This window comes from Ischnura elegans, chromosome 8 (genome assembly GCF_921293095.1).
Source record: "Ischnura elegans chromosome 8, ioIscEleg1.1, whole genome shotgun sequence".
Taxonomy (NCBI): domain Eukaryota; kingdom Metazoa; phylum Arthropoda; class Insecta; order Odonata; family Coenagrionidae; genus Ischnura; species Ischnura elegans.
In genome coordinates this window covers 101,025,733-101,037,506 of record NC_060253.1, presented here as the reverse complement: position 1 = coordinate 101,037,506, position 11,774 = coordinate 101,025,733, and the positions used below count along the sequence as shown (strand labels likewise).

General features: G+C 37.6%; 1 long non-coding RNA gene across 1 annotated transcript; it reads right to left on the bottom strand.

Annotated features, from left to right (window-relative positions):
* Positions 1-7,733: 7,733 nt before the first annotated feature.
* LOC124164163 lies at positions 7,734-9,668 on the bottom strand. Its single transcript, XR_006865973.1, has 2 exons — positions 9,471-9,668; positions 7,734-8,078 (listed from the first exon to the last, which is right to left on the bottom strand). It is a non-coding gene; the product is annotated as an uncharacterized LOC124164163 (long non-coding RNA).
* Positions 9,669-11,774: the final 2,106 nt, after the last annotated feature.

Here is an 11,774-nt window from a genome sequence, read left to right as displayed (position 1 = left end):
GCACAGAACAGAGACTTACTCGTATCCCTTGGCAACCAAGTGTTGTGTATTTCTTCTAACAATTAACTTTACCTAACTCTGTTTCGAAAGAGAATCAAATGTACCTCTTGGCTTCTCAACCCCTCATATAACGTATACAACCATAGAGAGAGCGTCTTCGACCAACTTCGTCCAAGAGCGTTGGTGATGTCGCCGCTCCATTAGTCGGGGTATTTTTTTATGTCCATTGGTTCATCCGTAGCGAAAGTTTGCTTTCATCGCCTCTGCCTGCAAAGCCTCTCGCCGCCTCCCGCTCTTTTTTATTTTGTTCCATAAACACCCGAAAGTCTGAAAGCTTACCGACGAACTTGTCTCGCCCGTGAAGGCCTCTCGGCGGCGAGTTTGCTTAAACGCTCTCCCCTCTCTGATGGGGACCACCTCCGCCACTGTGCGCCACATGCGAGAGCCGCTGGGTGGATGATATCTCTCTCGCCTGCGTTAAGTGTCTCTTTCTCTCTCGAAAGATCTATCTCTTGATTTTTTTATCGCAACAGCGATACAACGCCGCATCGCTTGCTATAAATAGTGGAGCTGTGATGCAGCCGGTTGGTGAGAGATATCGAAAAACAAAATCGTTACTGAAGGTAAATGTCCCAAATACAAAGAAATTGGGTTTTAGTAATAATAGCGGGCATGGCTTGGTGGAAATCCTTTATCGTAGGAGGTGAAGAATAAAAACTTTGCTTTTTCCTCATGGTGATTTATTTTGCCCAAACATGGTTTCGTGGAAAAAAGAAAATTTTTTATTCCTTCAACTCCTACGATAAAGTGATTGGGCAGTATTGCAATCAAAGAGTATTTTTATCGGTTGAGATCCAATAGTGACGTTTAAAATGATGGTAAACTACAAACTTATTAATAATGAAAGACACTTTGTTTCTTCCACAAGTTCATTAAAATTTATTTTGAATGACCGGTTTCGGCTATTACACTATTATCAAATACAAATAATGGTGTAGTAGCCGAAACTGGTCATTAAATATAAATTTTTATGAACTTGTGGATGAAACAAAGTGTCTTTCATTATTAATATGGAGCCCTTCCTCCACGTACGTGCTTCAAGTTTCGATTTAACTATAACTTAATTCATTGTAATATTTTAGGTTTTCTCGGCGTATAGATTGATGAAAAATTTCTCGGGATTCCCACCGGGTGTGGTATTGGGTTAATTCTCCCAAGAGAGAAATTGGGAGAATTAACCCAATACCACACCCGGTGGAAATCCCGAGAAATTTTTCATTCATTCATTATTTACCATTCGAAACGATCTGGTCATTTATTTGGCTTTGAGTAACAGCTTGGAGAGCGTCATGGCTACCTCTTGATTGCTAACCGAAGAGTCCCAGGCTTAGGTCCCAAGGTCCTGGATGAAGCTTTCGGGTAACCCCAAGCAAATATCCTCGAGGGGCGAGGTTGCCAATGGAAAGGAACTTCCCCCCCCCTTCCCTGCATATTTGAACATTCATACGCCTGCGTCTTAGTTAGCGGTGAGCTCTACCCTCACCTATGTGAACCAAATTATGGGTTGAATCTCTGATAAAGTCTTGTCTAAGTGTAAAGGATTTGAGGAATCATGATAAAAAAAACTCTTTCAAACCTCAAGTCCTTTTCTGTCCAAGCAAGTGCTTTAGTTGTATAGATACGAGGAATCACTGGCCCGATCGTTTTTTTTCTTCGATATGTGATCGAAAGGAATCATCGCTTCTCTCTCTCTTTTTGGCGAATTTTTTTTAGCGTCGGAGAACGTTCGAGAGATTACCCTCGCGAGCTATCTCCTTTGGGCGGACGAGGCTTCGGTTCACTCCATCGCGTCGCCGGCAAGTTGACCTTTTCGGGATGTTTAAACCGCTGCAAAGTGGGTGCGTGGCTATAGGAAAAGGCCGCTGCCACCGCTGGGCGGCGAGCGATATGAAAGAGATGGAGTTTGTTGTCTCACGAGCGACAGTCACGGACACTTGTCGCTCGAGATGATAAGATAACGGTATGCCTTCATGTGCGGGCGAAGCCGAGTGGTTTGGACGGGGCAGTGGATTTTCAGCGCCTACCTACTGGATTGGAAGAAGTGGAGACGGGAGATTGGTGCACGGCGGTGATGGCTGCTTCTAATGGAATGGGGAGGTTTGGTAGCCAAACACCCTACCTTATTAGGTGTCCAGCGACTGGAAAAACTGTGAATTGTTCGTGAATTTTTAGTTCCTGGTATTAGGCATGAAATTATTCATGAATTTTAGCGCCAACCTGGACTTTCAAAATCTTTCATTTCAGATTCGTTTCACATAAAATTTTGCCAGTTCAACGTCCATTTTCTGGCCTAAAATGTTTTTTTCGCAATATTAAGTGTAGTAGATAATTAGAATGAAAAATGAAAAAGCATGAGCAATTTCCACAATTTTAAATTTATTGGTACTACCTGTTTCGCTTTACAGCATCATCAGGTACAATGATGATGCTGTAAAGCGAAACCGGTGGTACCAATAAATTTAAAATTGTGGAAATTGCTCATGCTTTTTCATTTTTCATTATGTCACGTTTCCACTCCATCTCGCCTAAAACCTCAGATTATATTAGATTATTGGAATTTTTTACAGCATTAACGAAACGTATAATTCCAGTCAAGACAACGGAAATGAAATGTCTAGCACTCTTGACTCAAGTAAGATAAAAAAAATCTACTTAAGAGGTCGAAGCAGCTTCTTGGCTTACGTTGAATAAATGTAAATTTGAAATACAATGCGTGTTAACTGACCTATTCCTTGTCCTTGTAAATTCATAAATATAATATTTGTTTAAAGCGTTGAAGTGATAATTGGATGTTTTAAAATTCTCATCTTTCGCAGTAATCACGTAAGATTAGCCTGGAATTTTGTAAAATTTCCCTGATAAACCGGGAATTATGCATGCATTTTCCTGCTTCGATTGGCTGGGCCGCCTGTTTGTGGTTTGAGGCGTATGTGGAATCAATTTTCAGTCCTCAGGGTGGCCACTCTTCCGGAAAACTGGTAAAGTCATAGAAACGTCATATTTACCTTAAAAGTCAATGCAAAAAATATACTCGTCCCCCTCATCTTTATATCTAAGCATCCTATTGAAACAGGTCATTCAAAAGGTCCTCCTTAAGCCTTTAAATGAATAACATTGTCTTGATTTTACTTAGTTTGCTTAAAGATTAATATTTCATTGTCCTAAAACCCCTTTTTTAATCACCTATTCGAGACTTTGATGAGGTTCATGTTATGAAATTGTTTGGAAAATTGCGAATGCAGTATAAAGGCCGTTTTACACGGGGCAGGTTAGAGCTGCATTAATTTCTCAAATGGCGTGGAATTGCGCGAATGCATGAACGAAATTAGAACAGGGGCTATTTTCCGCCTCGCATCCACACATTCTCGCATGTGTTCTAGCAATTCACCGCTTTACACGACGCAATTTTGATTGCGCCTTCGCACGTACGTCAGATTGCGCAATTCAGTGTACCGTGTAAAACGGCCTTAAGAATCGGAAAGTCTAGAGAAGTGAAGGAAAATCATCTTGATGTATCAATAGCCACCGTGGTCCTTCAGGTGGCTACTTTTGTAATCATAGGGTTTTTATTGTGGTTTTGACTACCTGCACCAAGAAATACCATGAACGTTTGCGGCAGGGCTCGCCAAAATTGTCGGAATGGAAATTATAAAAGGTTTATAATTGGCCTCTTCCGCTAATTTAGTCACCACCATCCATGAAATCTCTCTCGTAATTTGAGGAACACTTAACCATCGTAGATTTTTCAATCACGCTTCACGATGAATCGATATTTCATTTTTTGTTATGGCGACATTCATGTTACTAAACTGCTATGAGGCTTTTCGAAGTGAGATAGTGTTGTCATGCTGGTAGATATGAAGTGCTTAGTAATTTTTTGCTAAATTTGTTTGTTCAAACCCGGCAGTTTAAACCCCTTAGCGTCATTATCAAGATTACCGCCTCCAAGTGTGTGGAAGTGCGATCTACATTCATACGAAAAATTTCCAGAAATTACGGTTAAAGTGAAAATTAGAACGATGGGGTAGCATTACTCTTTAGCTTCTAAAACGTGATTTACCATTGAAATCTGGCGGATTCAAATAGGTAATTATGGAAGAATATATATAATGTTCATAGGCTAATATACTGTTTTATTTCTTGAGCAATAATAGATTTATGATTGCCAGTGAAGCTTTCAAAATTTGTGTTTTTTGAGTGCGATATAATCTATTAAACGCTTTTCTCGATGTTCGCATCGTATATTAGATATATTTTTGACATCATATCTAATGGCTTCGTTGAGATAGGGATGTCGGCGGAAATAAAGTTCACTATATTTCCGAGAGCATTGTGAGATGAGCCCAATTCTTTTTCGTGCCTAGTTCTCATCATTTGTACGAAATGAACCTTGGGCTGAGATCTGTTTGATGGTGCGAGAGAAACGGATTGGAGGCGTTTCAGAGGTCAACTCAACCAATTAATCATCCTTTCTCCCCATTTGGTGTGTTTCCACACGATGATTAGGTATTTGGGCGGTGATATCAGCCTAGATTTTCTCTGGTTCATTTCTGACTGGTTGGCGACCGCCAGGAAAAAAATGGAATTGTAAGGCTATTTCGAGATTCTGGAAAAATCAAGGTATTCTCACAAAAGTCAGGGAGAAATTTGGAGAGGAAGTATCCTACGGTTTAAGCTTAAATATTACTACCAATGCGTTCATAATGTAGTATTTCCCTTGCGTCATTCCATTACTCGATGAAAAACTGGGCACCATTTTTTTTTCAAATTGTTGCAAATATGCTTCTTAATGCTTCGTTAACCTAATGCGTCTATCAGTTTCTTTTTGAAGATTGTAAAATAGTTCCACTTGTTAAAAGGGACGGGTGCGAATCGGAATTTCAGTATGGAGGACTGCTGTCTGTAAATAAGTTACAAAGTATACTAGAAGTAAAAATAGAATGACATTGAAATGATGATTTAAACCTTCCTTAATCATAAAAATATGGTTTCCCTGAAGCTTTCATCCTCTTTTTATGCTAGTAGAAAATGGATCCCAGAAGATTTTGACACGTTACCGCCGAGTGTAGTCTTATCGCCACCGGTCATTCTCAGAAAACTTTTTGATGAATGCATCACCAAAATATTTGTAATGGATAACTTAATACAATAATAGGAGAAAAAACTCCTAAATATCTTCAAAATCGCAAGCAGTCATTTTTCTGGAAGGAAATGGGTTAAATAAATGGAATATGCATCATCAATATGGAAGAACATAAGTAATTCTTCATCTCCGACCATAAAAATTGCGCATATAGGCATATAAACGTACGAAAAACTCTATTCTCCCCTTTACCGGGGTGTCATTACAGGACGTAGATGCAAAACAAGAGAGATCGAAGCCTCGAATTATCACGAACTGTGAAAAACAGGCGAAATTTACGGTGGCGGTATAGTTTTATCGAATCGCCAATTTTCGTCGGATCTTCACCAAAATTAGTATACATAACTTATTTCACATTCTAAACAATCCTAGGGGTGGGCGAAAGCGCTTCGAGTACAAATAAAAATTTACTAATTCATTACTTATCTTGGTGTCGGATGGGTAACTTATACGTTGCAGGAGCCATTATTGATGAGGAAAGACGATCGAAAACTAAACTGTTGCAGGTGAACAAATTAGTTTGTATCAGAGGGTTTTGATATAATATCGAGGGACGAATTAATGTTCTTAATACAAAAACCATGCCTCGACCCACCCTGGCATAATCCGACCCGCCCACATAATTTCGCTAATGCCGTCATAAGCCCGTCTGTCGGAGTCAGTCGAAGTTTGTTTTCGATCGTCTTTTGTCATCTAGGATGGCTCCTGCAACGTATAAGTTACCCATTCGACACCAAGATAAGTAATGAATTAGTAAATTTTTATTTGTAGTCGAAGCGCTTTTGCCCACCCCTAGGATTGTTTAGAATGTGAAATAAGTTATGTATACTAATTTTGGCGAAGATCTGACGAAAATTGGCGATTCGATAAAACTATACCGTTGCCAAATTCACTTGGTTCGGTGATGTGCTGCAGCTCTTTTTCATGAGAAATTTTCACCCTTCAAGCAAATATTTAAGCTTAAGCTGGGGTGGTTACGTATGAAATATAACCAGTCGTTATTCAAGCGTTAAATGAAGTAAAACATACCTTTATGCTCCGTCGCCGTTTTTATATGATTTACACATTTTCTTTACTATGGTGATTTCTCTCTCCTCGCAGAGGGATACGGCAATTTCAAAAGTCAGAAATTGCTTCCCATTCACGAGAGCCGCGGAAAGGTAAAAGCGTGGTAGAGATTGTATTACTCAATACGAATAATGACTGAAATTATGGGGAAAAAAGCATGATTGGTGCTTACGGGACGTCCTATCACGGTGCAATACTTCAAAACGAAGTATTTGGCATTTAAACTTTTAATATATAAACAATTTTGCACGTAAATCTAGTGTTTTTGGCTCTTATGGGTGTATGTGGAAGAAATATTCCCGGAAGCAAAAGATTTGGCAATAAGTCCGAGGATTAAAATGATATTCTGGTGCCCAAGCATTCACACTGAGCAATAATTATGATTTTTTATAAGTGCCTTATTATTAAATTTCGCCTTATGACCATTGACTTATCGTTTTTTACCGCTGTGCCACTGAGATCTAGTGAGGTTGCTCGGGTCGGCTCCAGCCGGGTTCTTAAAAGGCCTGCGCAGCTTTTACCAGGTACAGCAGCTTTACGCGGCAGTGGCAGGTGAAAAGAGGGGCATGCTTTGGGACGGTTGACTAGTCCTTCTTGGGAATGGAATGTCTCAGCATTGGTGTTTAACAACTATGCCCTTTAGGCTCTTTTCATCTAGAGAGTGTTGATACGCCGATAAATAAGTTTAGAAGAATCTTTGTCAAATATTTGGAGGCAATTTTAAAATTATTTTTAATTTAAGCTGCTTTTATTGATTTTTTTAACACCCACAAATTTCTCTATCTCGTAATTTTTGAACGATTAAAAAATTTATTGCAGTATTATGCCCGCTAAACTTCCCATATTATAAGAAATAGCATTACCTCGATTTTAGTGGTGGTAACTACATAGAGAAAAATATTAGCTTTAAATAAGTCAAAATTCGTGTCCATAACAATCTCAGAGTAAGGATTGGGGTAGAGGGCGCTTTCGGGCTGCGCAGTAGCAGATCCTTGTAGTCAACATGGTTACCACGTGACGGTGGGAAGAAGTGCGGGAAATTTAAATCTACCGTAGCACGGGTGGCATGAAGTTACCGTATTACGGTGATACAATGAGGACTAAATAAATACAATCGGGCTCAATTACTTCGAAAAACTCGAAAATAGTAACAAAGACTCTTAGAAAAAGTAATTATTGAATTATATCTACAATTAATTTCCATTTTTCTCTCACATATGATTTAAATTTTCAACTACGAAATTTATGTCGTAAAGCTTTGTTTTTCTTTTGTATGCTTTCAGCATCTAAAATGGTCAACAATTAAATTTTTCAAAAGAATATCAGAAATAGCAAAGTCTAAATTCAAATTTTGCGTAAGATCCCCAACAACTACTTAAGTAAAATATACCTTTTTCTACACTAGGGGCTTACTTTACGACTCGCAGCTCATACATTGCGTCAAGAATAAAACGTTCCAAGATTTGGCTGTATTTATAATATTAAACATGTAATTTATATAATGATAGTAAAATTATTTCACCATGGAAAGTAAAAGAATGCATAGTTTTAAACTATTCCCACTATTACTAGTCTACAGTATTTGCATATCCACCAAAGCATTAAAATAATACATTTTTCAAGTTTAATAGGATTCCTTCTGGACTAAACAATGCACTTGATGTTTTCCACTTTTATTTGGAGATAAATGCATATTTTAATGATAAACTTTTTTGATAAAACACATTTTGGTGCACTTGCTGGGCACGAAATATGCTCCTTTTACATTCCTCATCGATGATTTCCTTCTTCTTCACTTGCAGGAAACCTAAAGAGACACTTTTTATAGTTAATACAAGTCAGCCGTAAGAAATATCTAAGTAAAAGCCCATATTTTAAAGGAATAATCAAAAGGTTAAAATATCCCCATTTCAAGGCGTGTCAAACATTCCAAACACACTACACACAAATTCCATTATAAAAGGAATACCGTTGAGGCTAGAAGGGTACGGAAATTATATGAACACTGACACTATGAAGAATCAATCTAAAGAAATTATCAATGAAAATGAATTCCACTTCCTTTCGCGAAACATTATTTACAACTCAATGCATAGCAAAACATTGCCATGCTGACGCTACGGTATTTTAGAAATTAAGGGGAGAAAAGAATCTAAACGCCCCAGATATATTCAGTATAACAAATGAAATACATCGAGAAAGGAAATAATTATCATTCACTCTAAGATCACGGTTTTACTTTAAAAACTACTCACTAGTGATGGGTCGATCATGAACGATTCGATCAAAAAGATTGAATCACTAGGTGAATCAAATGACTCATGATTCATTTCGTTAAACAAGTCGATCATCAATCACTCCGACTTCCGGTTTCATATCAATCATCTCGGTTTCCGGTTTGATTCAAATTTTGGAACGACCGATGCTTAATCTCTTTTCGTCAGGGCAGAAATAGTTGTGATAAAATTAAATACTATGTTATGAAGAACTGAATACTTGTGTAATCTTTTTCTTAAATGTTTTCCAGCAGTTATCAGTATTAATAACACCAATACACGTAAAAGGAAAATATTAAAATGACTCCTGTAGGAGAACGTTAAGAAGTAGAAGTTAAAGCTGGTTATATTTTATTGTGCCGTTCATAAAATTATCCTGCAGATCAGATTCATGCATAGTGTGCGGTGTATTTTGTGTTATATTTTGATCAACTATAGTTAGAAATTATTTTATTAGTGTTAAGAAACTGTGGCAGTTTCGCCTTCCCAAATATTTTCATGACACTGCTTCCTTCATTTTTGCAATCTAATTTACTCATCTAGGAATTCACAATTAAAATAGTATATGAAATGATAATATGGATAGCAATCAGCGTTACCAATGCTCTTCGCAGATGAGGCAGTATTTATTCGATTATTCAAAGTGATTTATTACATCCATTGATTGAGTCTTTTCGATCTTGATTCCTTTTGAGTCTTTTCGATCATGATTCCTTTTGAGTCTTTTCAATCATGACTCCTTTGAGTCTTTTCGATCATAGTGATTGAATCTTGATTTGAGTCTTTTCGATCATAGTGATTGAATCTTGATTTGAGTCTTTTCGATCATAGTGATTGAATCAATTGATTGAATCACTTATGTGACTCGAGTCAAAATGATTGAATCACTAAAATGATCGACTTTGCCCATCACTACTACTCACCTTGTCGGAAATTCGTATGTTTGTTTATCTTACGGCGATACGGTATCCAACGTTTCAATGTCACGTGACACCATCTTGACTGCGTGCGCAGTAGCCAAAGCGCACTCTCCCCATCCCTCTGAGCTTCCTTCCCACCGTCACGTGACACCATCTTGACTACATGCGCAGTAGCCAAAGCGCACTCTCCCCCATCCTTACTCTGAGATAACAATCGGTAGCAAATGAGTAAGGAATAATATGATTAAGGAGGTGATTATTTATAAAAATGTAAAAAAATTCACATATTTCAAATTTTCTCATAAAAAGGTCTTAAGTTTGAGGTTAGCATACAATCAAATGGAAATATTCATCAAAATAGCTTCATGTATCAATCTCTTGTTATATTGTGGGGAAAAAACAATATCATCCTCGGCATACATTTGATATTATTTTAATTTTTGTCCATCAAAAATGTAAGGAATTGAGATTTTAAATATTTTGTGAATATTATCGAAATTTTCTCTTTGAAATTTTAAGAACCAAAATATGTACTATTATCAGAAGACTCTTAGGAAAGCAATTTTCTCATAAATGGTAATTTAGTTTTAATTTGGTCAGGACACTTGCGTGCACGATCATAACAATTATTCACGAGAAAAATATGAGTTAATGGAAAGAGGATGTAATTTCATGAGCTTCGAAGAGTTCATTAGCCATTATCTATCGCTGGCATTATCTTAGTTTGCAGTTATGCCCTCATTGACATAGTAACCACAAAACCCGCCCTCCGTGGTCCAAGTGTCTATCGAACGACGATGTTGATCTCAGTCTCTAAAATGAATGGGAAGGGATCTGACTCTTTGCACTCAGTTGGTAGTTCTATTTGACCAATAAAGCGATGGAATTGATTGAAAGCCTTTTGGCATACGCTCCCTATCTTTTTCTTTGGAGTTTCGCCACCTTTGGAGAACATACTTTCCGAAAACCCTTTGCGTAAGTCTCTGGAATTGTTGCGAGATCGATTTGAAAGTCTCTCCATAATGATAATAACTTCTGAGATTAGTCGCAAAAATTGCCGATGTCGCTCTGTTTGCAAACTGAAGACTCCGTTCCCGAGTTCATAGATTGATCAAATATTTGGGACTCCTCCGACATGAGACAGGTTCGACAGACTTTGTCATTTCGGGTAGTTGCAACGCTGTCTCGTCAATCCCGTAAAGCGTTTGTCTACATCTACATATTACCCCGCTAGCCGACTCAATAGGCGAGTGGCGGGTGGTGTGTGGACACCAACCATCAACAAATAAAAGGGATTTTTTTAAAAAGTTCCACTAAGCATTTATTAAAGGCCTTTATGGTTCGAGGAAAAAATGGATTCCCAAATCTACACGTTCGGCTAAATATCTCTAATAATTTATCTTTTTTGTGGAACCTGGAAATATAGTGGGGTTCTAATACGATGTCCCCCTTGTCGCTCTGAGAGAGATCTATTCTCAATTGCTCTGGTAACCTAAGCCCACGCAGCCTCCTAAGTAGTCTCAAGCAGCTCCCGGCCTAATTCGCATGCTGCAAAATCTGGTATCTGGAACTGTAGAACATTAATGATAATTGAAGTCCTCAATTTTTCTGCTCTATTTTTAAAAGCTACCCCCATTTTCAAGTGTCCGAGGCCCAGCCATTATTGATCAAAGAGTGATGATATCCATTAAGAAAACTTGAAATATTTCATTCGTTTGAGCTTGCAATCATTTAATTACGCGAACACTGTCGTTAATATATAAGCTATTTATGCCTATATCGTAGATGTAAAAATTAGTGTTTTGAAGAATATAATTGATGGCCACGACAATATCCGCTGTGGTGTGTGAATTTGAGACAGATGTTTTAACGCGATTCTTATTAGTTGTTGTAAAATGTTATATGGACTTAATGGGAAAGTCTGGATAACATATTAACACCATTTTATGTCATCGGTGAAAAAAGTTTATAGATTGGAATTCTATTTAATTTAGCTCAGATTTTAACGATAGCTATGTTCGTAAAAAAATAAAGTGACCGCAAAACTTTGATGCAGGGTTCTAATTATGCGAGAGAAATGATTTGAAAACCCTCCCTGTAAAAATTGTTGAGGTTCGATGAGTAATTTTTGTTTGGAAATAATTGAACTCAGACAAGTTTATTTTGGGATTATACTTCACAATTCCTGGAAATATTGTTAGAGAAAAAGGCAAGCTCTTATTCGGTGGATCACTAAATTTCATTTTGAATTTTTAAGCCGCAAATTGCCCCTAATGCATGATTTTGAAAATCCACTTTATTTATTTC